The following is an 11,052-nucleotide window of genomic DNA, read 5'->3' as shown; positions in this document are numbered from 1 at the left end:
CAGGCGGACGTAGTCGCGTGGACAGATAGTATTTGTGATAAAATAAAAATAACAAAAAAATCACTATGCCCCCGAAGAACATTTTTTCAAATATTGCGAGAAGACTTTATTTTTTATTGTTTAAGCCTATTGGTATTAAAATATTATGCTACAACTCATAGTAGGAAAATAGTAAGGGACAATGAGAAGAGTTGAAACAGTTTTAACATTAAGACCCATAACTTTATAAATAAGCGATAGTATTTACATGTTGTATACAAAAAAAACCTCCTTTAATTAACTATAAAATAGGTATGACAAAAACTGCCACTATTTCTTTTTTACCTATAAAAAGTCAACTTGAAGACAACTGGTTACTTTGTTTCAACACTTCTCTTAGTAAAGCAAGTTGAAACCGTCGTCAAAATTTCTTCTGAAAAAAGTATTTTTCAGAAGAAATTTTGTTACAAAAACACATTTTTAAGTTAATGTTCTATGAAAGTATTAGCTTAGCTTTAAAGAATATATTTTGTATTTTGGTTTCAATTGTGACGTTTGTTAACACAGCAAAATTGTTTTTAACCAAGTATAGTCAGGTACAGAGAATGGCCTAATATCTGAAAAATGATCTCGGGTATGCAAGAGCATAGAAGATGATGTTGTGTCGGTGTAGGTGTACAAATTGTGATATACATATAAAAGTTAGATATAAATCTTTTAACATACTTACATATACACATACAAATAGATATGTACATACAAACACACATTCATACATGTGAACTGTAGTTGAAATTCAAGAAAATGCTTCCTTAAAATGATATTTCTTATAATTAAGTGATTATAATTGAAAGTGAAGCTACCACCGAACGGAACGTAGATTTTTGCAGAGAAGAATCAGGTAGAAACTCCGCAGTTTCTCTCAAAAAAAAAAAACAAAAGTAAAAGACATTTAGTATTTGACAAACTAAAATATTTCTGTTCAAACAATTCAGGGTATCTTTGCAATTTTTCAACATACCTTCTAAAATTCACTATAGGGTATGATATCGAGTCCTTTTCGTTCAATTAATTAATTTCTGGGTCGTTCACTGAATTTTTTAAATCGAGGCTGGGCCATTGTCTTTTTTTCTATTGTTGGTCTGAATGAAGGATTTGCTAGATGTGGTTGAATTAAAGCGTTATTAACATTGTGACGTATTATATGTATGCTATTACTGATGATAGAGATAAATGTAACATCTATGTCGCGCTGCTTTAAATCCTTTAAAATATTGGGTTTTACTTTAATGTAATACTAAATGTGAAATAAAATATTAAATGACTATACCAATAAAACAATCGAGTGAAATTCAAGAACAACAATCTTATGTGGTCGAGTAAAATTTTGCTTAACATATATGAGATAATGAAAAAAAAATAAAAACACGTGCGTCTCGGGACGCCCGACAGAAGTGAAAACTTAAACTATCAGAAATATGGCTAGCAGAGAGAATTAGAATGAGAGAGGAGGAGCCTGCCTACTGCTGCCGTATGTGTGAGAGAAAGGGAAGCCAGACAGACGGGCGCCGTAACGCGTTACATAATGAAGCGGTTTACCGTCCCATAAGAAGTTATCACCTCAAAATGTAATAAAAGCAGCGTAAATTATTTGTATTTTTAATAGTAAAACAAATTTATAGTTGAAGTGGCAGTGGGTTGGTCACCTGTATCACAGGACCGATGGCCGCTGGAGTAGCTGTCTCCTGGAGTGGAGACCGCGTGTTGGCAAACACATTTTGGGACGCCATCCGGCCCGATCGATGGACCGACGATCTACGTAATATTGCCGGTGGTGGTTGGATGAGGATTGCGGAAAACCGGGATTTTTGGTGCGAACTCGGGGAGGCCTATGTCCAGCAGTGGACTGCGATAGGCTGAAGTGATAGCTTAATATTTTACAACAAACACAATATACAAGGTATATTTTTTTGAGGAGCAAAATTCCTTTGCTATCAATGTTACGTGAAAATTTTTGACTTTTTAATTAAATAGCTTTGTACTGAAACCCCGTTCTGGTGTAGTGGTTTATGAAAGTTCCATTAATATCTTTAGTTACCAATTCAAATACCGTTTAGTGTGAATTTGTACAATTTTATGACCAGGATGTTTGATTTCTACCTCAGAAAACTTTTAATGGTATCAGCTCCAGTTGTATTAATTGAATATATATAAAATAAAATATTTGTTACATAACTATATCAGTAAAAGTTACGCTAAACTTTCACATGACTTCTCTACTATATATCCAGTAATAATATAAATAATTAAAACAAAGGGTAGAAGAGAAATGTTGGAAATAAAATACAAAAGAAATTTAAGCACTTAAAAATATAAAATGGAACGTCCAAGAACGTTTTTGACCGAAATAAATTGCAAAAGCAAAACGAAATACTTTAACCTTTAATTATTATTAGGAAATGATTAATTAGGCTTACAAGTTCAGAATTTTGTTTCTTCCTTTGTTCGTTCCGCTTTAATTTCAACCTTAAGTAAAGATATCTTTTACAGTTTTGTGGATAAATACGCCTGTCTGATTAGGAAAGACTAGAGCAGAACAAAAATTTTTAGGGGTTCAATTTACCGAAAATTAGTGTTTGTATCCAACTACTGGCTTTGGGCAACACACATGAGTTCACGCTATTTTTAGTCCAAACTTGTGGAGACCTATGTCCAGCAATGGACTGCGATAGGCTGAAGTTAGTACTTTTTTAACACTACATTCAACGGATCTTAGCTGGAAGAAATCCTATTATGTAAGGAGTTTGGAAACACATACCACATAAGAACAAATGCCGAGACCGAAATAAATGTCTCGAATAAATAAGTGTATCGAAAGGTGTTGCGTGTCATGTGGTCCTATTTAATTTAAATTGAGATCTAATAAGTACTTTTCTTGTATTACTTGTCGATGTAATTCAAGTCGTTTTTTGTTTGCTAGCAAACACACGCTTCAGTCTGTAATATCTCACAGCTGGGCATAGGCCTCTTTCCTCATGTAGGAGAAGGATCAGAGCTTAATCCTCCACGCTGCTCCAATGCGGGTTAGTGAATAGCAAACACTTGCACACCCAGTGTTTGGGCAATATCGCCATAGCTGACCAGCGCTACAAATCCATAATCAACGTTTGCTAATTAAAGCCTTTTCAATTAACGAATTTTTCAAAGCTGTTATTAATTTATTTCTGTATTTTTTACTTTATTAACAATAATAATAATTGTTTCAATCACTAAGTATTTTGTAATATAATTTTATTCCTTATATTTATGGGATGTGCGATTTACCAAAGATTACCTACAGTAAATTGAAACTTTCGAGATATGGCTTGATTCTATGCGCTAGTTTCGTAAACTGGAATTCAAATAAGTCAACAACGACATTAGTAAAAATATTCGCCATACATTTTATTACTTAAGAGGCACGTTACAGCTTCTCTTGGCCTACTTAAAAGTATTTATTAAAGTAGAATTTTCTGGAGATGGCGTTATCGATTTTTAGAACCTAAAACATCTTTATTAAAGGCTTTTCATTAAAACGTACTTGCTAATTTTCAAAAAGTTATAAATCGAAAATTATATCACATAACCTCGAGGATCTCATAGAAGTACAACAATTTTTCAAGAATGCCTCTTTTTAACATAATTTGAGGAATAAAACTTTAATACTTCAGTATGTTATGATCCAATTTATAGCCTCTCAGCGGTTCATAAATCCTAGGCTCAGTACTTAGCAACTAGGGTTTTAAGAACGTTTCGTTGTTTATACCGTAATGTCCCCATTTACTTAAGTTGAGATTATATCTTGCGAAAATTCACGCGGGGCCTTTTTCACAAACTTCAAGTAAAGTGTCATGTAAATTATAGTCATTGTTACTAAACACGAGTCTTTCATGATGTTCGAGAAGAATTTGCCAGTGAAAAGTGGGTGGTCCTGGTCCAGTGGGTCCTCGTTGGTTTAAAAAAATAAAAAATGTAAATAATAATATTTTACTATAGAATTATAGATAATGATGTTCTCCTTTTCCAGTTAACATACAGATCCATGAAATTAGTAGATGACAAAGAAGGTACAGATGAATTCATACACAACGTGAGGATCTGGATGAAGGACAAAATGTCGATAGCTGCTGTCAAGGAGGGCACTGACAAACTTGTGGGAGTGCTCATTATGAGAATACAGGAGAAAAGTAAGTGGATAGTGAAGTAACTGTTCTGGGCGTTGGTTCAAGGTCGAGATAATAAAATTGGTTTACCAAGTAAAAAGAGGTGGTAAAAGTAGAGGAAATAGTAAAGGTTAAGTAATTTTAATAAATTTTTCTCATATTGCGTTCCTATACCATAATAGACAATTTAGCGAGTATCCGAAATGTACCTTCTATTTTAATTATGGATGAAACGACATTTTTGTTTATATTGAATAAGTAGTTGACTGAAGTTGAACACAGTAGAAAATAACCTGCTCAAAATCTGGAGCAGCTCGACTGGGTTAGTACTGCGACCTTATAGAACATCACATTTAAATAATACTGATTTTAAGAAATGTTGCATTCCTGTGGTGAGTAAGGTGACTAGATCTCCTGGGGTTGTGGGGGGGGGGTAAAGCCCAGGGGGGAAACACTCTTGCGATGCATGTAGTGTTGCAGGCGTCTACAGGCTACGGTAATCGTTTACAATCAAGTGAGTCGTAAGCTTATTTGCCGACCTCGTTTTATAAAATAAAGAATATCCTGGATTGAAGTTATGTTTTGTATAAAAATGGTAATAAGTATTATTCAATAACTAATTAATCAATGTATGGTCTGATATTACTGTGATCGGTAAAAAGCTCTTAGGTTTCTTATGTAAATCAAATATTGATTGTAAAATAAAAGTTACTGTAACTACGACAATTTTGTAGTATTGGCGATCCTAAATGAAAAGTTGTAAAAAGTTAAATATTGCATCAACAAGAGTTGCTACGATTCCGTTGCGCAATTTTATTATAGGCGTGACTCTTGTAACAAAAGGATATATATTAAACTTATTCCAGTATTTTAAAATTGTACCCTACATTATATGTGTATAATGCGTAATATTGAATAAACAAGACTTCAATAATAAGTTAATTCCTTGATATTTTGACAAAGGTTTAGCTGTCAGAATATTTGATGCATTTATAGCCATTGTTTGACAACTGTTGTTGTTGTTGGATATATGTGAGTAATGTCATGGGAATTATTCAGAAAAGGCGAATTGATTGCAAGGTCAAAAAATATCGTAGAATGTCAAAAAATATTTTTATATGAAGTGTTCCCATGTCGCAACTATTCGAAATCTATTTGCGTATCAATTGTATCGATTCGTACAGAAGTCGGCGTGTCGTAATGTTACGGGGTCTCCTTGACTGCTTCGAGCCTAACTTTTTACTGCGGATGTAAAGAAATTCCGATTCAGCTTTAGGATTTTACGTACGGTGCAAGTTACGAGCGATCACGTCTATACTCAAGTAGGTATTTGAGTGTTATATTCGATATCAAATACTACAGTATCTGTAAAAGGGTTACGAGGATTAGAAAAAGCTAAAGATGTCGCTTCATGACCATCTCACGCCCATCCTAGCTTCTGAATTAGGCTAATTTTATTTGGGCGTATTATTGCCGGTATCCAGTCAAAGATGAACTATAGCCAATTGGCTATTCCAAACTCTACCATATTAAAATAGCCTTTAATTTTAATACAACTGCAGTTAACTAGTTTTACTAAAATAGCACGTAATGTCGAAAATTAATCGTTAAACTATTACAGGCTACTCATAACTAAATTCAAGAAACCATTACACTTGTAAATTGGATCAAACAATTTGTACATAAATTGGATTCAAAGTAGTCTAAAGGGTAGGTCTGTATTAAAGAAAGTTGTTGTTATCGGCTAGGGACGAGTAAAAGGTGGGTTGGTACGCCATGATATTGCGGTTGATGCTACGGGAATTGGGTGGGCGTGAATGTATTTACATACACCGAATACGAAGACCGAAGACAGTGCGCTTATAGGGTATCATCAGTTGAGGGTGACTTACCAATTCGCTTTATGACGTGAATAAGAAATGCTTATTTGTCTAAATATATCATTCTATTTACGTTTATATATTTAGAAAGAAAATTGTAAATCTATACAAATGATAAAATTAAAGTATCAATTTTATTAGATAAAAACAAAGTTTAACCACAGAACATTTAACTAATTGTTTAATATAAAGAACTTATTACTAAGCGTATGCATTTCTTCTATCTGTTGGTATGTTTACTTCAACTTTCTTGGTGCAAATTTGACGGAATTTTTACTTGTTGATGAATTAATTAAAATTGATTAAGTTATAAATATTTTAAAGGTTATTAGGAAAAAAACTAATCTTAAGCACCAAATTTAATGATCACAGCTTTATTATAAACTTCTGTAAAAGAATCTGTATGACTCTGACTGTCCTGTAAAATTACTAACGAACAGTTAAAGAACAGTTATTATAACAAATTTGCAGGTGCATTCTCTCGAACGTTCAGCCGAGTGAAGATTACATACAATGAAAAATACACGACTGTGATGACGTTCTACAAGGAGATCGAGAAGCCAGTCGATTTGTTTGAGAAGTTGGGCGTCAGGCGGTATTTTAAGATTTACGTGCTTGCTTTGAAATCGAGGTACCGGCACAGAGGTGAGGCTGCCAAATTTATTAGTCATATTTTGATAGTTTTGTGGGACATTACTATGCGAAATGCTGTCGGCCGTCATCGTCTTCTCTCGATCTTCCCGCGTGACGAAACGATGCCTACATCGAAGTTCACCACACGTTCATTAAAACTTTTTGAAGTAAAACTTTTTTACGCGTTTTGTACGCGTTGATTTGGGGAGTAAGCTGGTGAATGCGTGACCGTTACGAAAAGTGTGGTACGGCGAGGCGAATTGAGCAAGAGAGAGAAGTGCGAGTTATCTATTACTAGAGAACTAGAATAATGAGATAAATGTAGTCTATGTCTAATATAATAATAGTGAATTTTAGGTATAGCCAAGGAAATGTTGAAAGCTGCGATAGCACTCAGCGCAAGTGCCAATGTGCCGGCGATTGCGGGCATTTTTCACAACGAGTCGAAGTCAACAGATCGCAGAAGAACTAGGTTTTGAGAAGCATCACGAGATCTATTATGTGAGATACCTTATTGACGAACAGGTGAGTCACTAAAACTTGTTTAAAATTTGGTAAGAAAAATATAATTCAATCTGGTAAGTCACCGTAGAATCAAATGTGTCGATAGTAACTGCGAAAGTTTACAAACTTATGTAAATAAATTTTGTGTAATACTTTTTTTCATTTTGTCTCATCCTCTAGTATTGTGTTTGTATTTGCTCAATGCTCTGCTCTTCCTTCCTTTTCTTTAACCATATGTTATACGGGCTACATAAAATAAGTAGTGTTTACTCGGAGTTTATACTTATTTAATTACCAAAAAATCTCTTATTTAAATATTTAAGATTAATGCTAACAAGAAAAGAAACCTACCCAGTGAAAAAGAGTGTTATGAATATTTGTATCATGATATCCTTTTGTAAAGTAATCGCCACATCTTAGCGACTAAGCAGCAATAAAGTCTCTTTGTCAGTTCACTTCTAATCTCAGATTTAATCTAAATCAGATTTGTTTTAAATAAATATTGCGTTTTAAATTACTACATAAGTTTTGACATCGATTTATTTAACGTATCCGTGACTTAGTATCACTTAAATGTATATTTACATTTAGTGTCTAAATGTATTAAATCAAAAATAATAATATTTTAAACATTTTTGAATATCATATCAAAAATTGACCGCTCCAGCGGGGTTCGAACCCGCGTCTCCGACTTACCGTGTCGGCGCTCTAGCCAATTAAGCTATGGAACGATGCACCCGCTCGAGCGAAATTTTCGATATGATAATTTTTAATTTCGGTTTAAGCGAACCGTGGCGCCGCAAATAATATTTTGTTTTAATATCAGTACTTATTGCTTCAATCCCTACTTATATTAAAAATGTGAATGTAAGTTAATTGTTACGCTTATGTCATCATGAAACTTTGTACACATACATATTCTTGGAGGTATTAGAAGTAATATAGGATATTTTTAAAAAAAGCTAGTTAAAAATATATTTAAATATATAAAGCCTCTTAATTGTGCAATATTATGATATGATTGTAAAAGACTTCCGAATATTTTAGGGCGAAAGAAAATAAACAATAAACGTATTCGTTGACGGTCTCGTAGCAAATAAATAAATTAGAAGGCAGTTTGTGACGTGAAAAATATACACAAAGATAATATTAAATAAGATTAAAAACAACTAGGAAAGGATCTTGAAAATTTTATCTCCCTGGAAAATTGAAACTTTGTTCAAAACTTCGCCTTTTTTGATCGCTCAGAAGTGTTTCATTTGGGAGTTCCATGTGCCACGAAACTTATACGATAACAGTGGCACCAGTGTATTTTAACATCAACTTGTTTTAACCAGGAGTGAAGGGTCAACCTATATTCTCTATAGTCTATGTAAACCAATGTACTACATAATTTTCTTAAACTATTTTCGGCTATAAACGCTTTGAAAATGTTAAATTTATATTATCGTGGATAGTGTTATCAGTTGAATAATTATTAGAGATAGCTAAAAAATTCGCCAAACCGCATTAGAGCAGCGTAGTGGGTTAAGCTCTAATCCTTCTCCTACACGGGGAAAGAGGCCTATGCCCAGCAGTGGGATACTATAGGCTGAAGCCATGGCTATAAAAAATTACACGTTTGATATCGAGAATTTAAATCGGACCATATGACAAGCACCAGCTTTCGTATATAAAATCGGTACACCCAGTAAAAACATATGAGGTAACACACATAAAATAAAGAAAATATATTCTTTCTCCTTTTTTGACGTTGGTTAAAATTTTGAATTTAGCACAGTTTAGTACTTTTTCTAGAAAGTTCTGTTACCACAGCATGCTATGCTGGATCGACAGTTAATTCAGGATGTAAAGATTTTGCCCAGATAGGAGATTTTGTAAGCACTTTATACTAGGTTTATATTTGTTGTTCAAATTTTTAATTTTTAATGAAATACTTTTTCTACTGAGTCATCAAATTGAGTTAAAATTCATTTTTCTAATCGTGCGGTAAAGACACTTGGTTTTAATAGGTACAGTTTTTTCAATTAAATTTAATGAATTAATTTTAGTTTTATGTTTGAGAAACTGTGATTTTTTTGTTTTTATATTAGGATCTACTTTCTTCTATATAGACTTAGTATCGCTCACTTATCGTATTTTTTATCTTACATAGATTTTAAAATTTATAGATAATTTTGTTGTTACACTGTTTTATTTGTAGATTGTTTTCTGGGACACGGGTGTTGGTAACTACGGAGCCGCGTTGATGGCGTACCGTATCCCTTCTATTGAGGAACCCCAAGAATTGAAGGCTCAACCCTCTTTACGCTTCGCTATACAAACTGCTGAAGAAAATGATAATGATGATGGATTATAAATGTTTAATACAGAAAAATAAATAATATTTTTTTAGGTTTTTGGAACTGTTGCATCCGTTATCCATAGCATAAATACATCGTTTCATATATCAGTAATAATAATAATGATGATAAATAAATAGATAAATATTTACAATATACGCACACGGTCATCTGTTCTTAAAATAAGCAACTAATTGCTTGTGTTATAGATAACAGACGACTGGTATAGCTGCAAATTTTTTTTTTGATAAAAATACATATAAATAATACATATATAAATAAATTATATATTACACCCAGACGGGGTAGGAATCGAATCCACAACCCCCGGAGTAGAAAGCAGGCACTACAAACTGCGCCAACGGGCTAGTCATCAGTGATGAAAGTTTAAAATTAAACAACGTGCTTAACGTAGACATTTCTAAACATAATTATATATTCCGACAGCACCTGCGGATACAGCCCAACCGATGCGATCGAACTTTTTGTCTCTGAAAGTTTTTAACGAGATCACTTTAGATATTGGAGAAAAATAACTTATTTAATATAACTTTTTGAATACCGCGATATTATCTAAATCTCATTAAAGTGAAACAAACAGGTTGGTATCGATAGGAGCCTGTTCCATTAGACGTTGATAGCAAACGTCCACTTTTATCACCAAACTTCAGTCAATATTCTTGTTTAAATTAATAGCCTTTTAGGGAGCAATTTTCTTACTTGTGCCATGATCTTGATTAGGTCTGTTGTAAGTTGTTCTTTTGATAGCCAAAGTTGAAGGATACGACTCTAGACTAGATCTTTACAGGTATTCACAGATAATTTTTATAAAGTGAGGTACCTAAGAGAGTACTGTAGGTGTAGGTGTGCGAGGTACCGTACTGTGTGGCTACGGTACTAAAGAATTTAGCCACCCCCTCTCTTCCGTGGGTGTCGTAAGAGGCGACTAAGGGATAACACAGTTCCGCTACCACATTGGAACTTAAAAAGCCGATCGGTGGCGGGATAACCATCCTACTGCTGGCTTTGAAATACACAGGCCGAAGACGGGCAGCAGCGTCTTCGGTGCGACAAAGCCAGCCCTGCGGTCACCAACCCGCCTGCCCAGCGTGGTGACTATGGGAAAAACACATGAGTTCACGCTATTTTTGGCGTAAACTTGTGGAGGCCTATGTCCAGCAGTGGATTGTGATAAGCTGTAATGATGATGATGATGATGATGAGGTACCTAAGTGGTACTACTATACGTACTAATGTTAAGGTATACTGACGACATTCATATTATTACCTGAAACTCAGGCATTAAGTTGTTCATCTTAGTGATTATCGACTATGCGGGTATGTTAACCATATTTAAACATTTATTGTTTATCCGCCAACCCGCATTGTAGCAGTGTGGTAGTTTAAGCTGTGATCTTTCTCCTACACGAGGAAAGAGACCCATGACCTGAGACCCATGACCTGAGACCCAGTAGTGGAATATTACAGGCTGAAGCGATACATTCATTTATT

At 34.0% G+C, this 11,052-nt stretch overlaps 1 pseudogene; it reads left to right on the top strand.

Annotated features, from left to right (window-relative positions):
• The window catches only part of LOC123664711, a 17,573-nt pseudogene extending 7,977 nt beyond the window's left edge, over window positions 1-9,596 (top strand).
• Window positions 9,597-11,052: the final 1,456 nt, after the last annotated feature.

This window comes from Melitaea cinxia, chromosome 22, assembly GCF_905220565.1.
Source record: "Melitaea cinxia chromosome 22, ilMelCinx1.1, whole genome shotgun sequence".
NCBI classification, from domain to species: domain Eukaryota; kingdom Metazoa; phylum Arthropoda; class Insecta; order Lepidoptera; family Nymphalidae; genus Melitaea; species Melitaea cinxia.
This window is presented reverse-complemented; position numbering and strand designations above follow the sequence as displayed.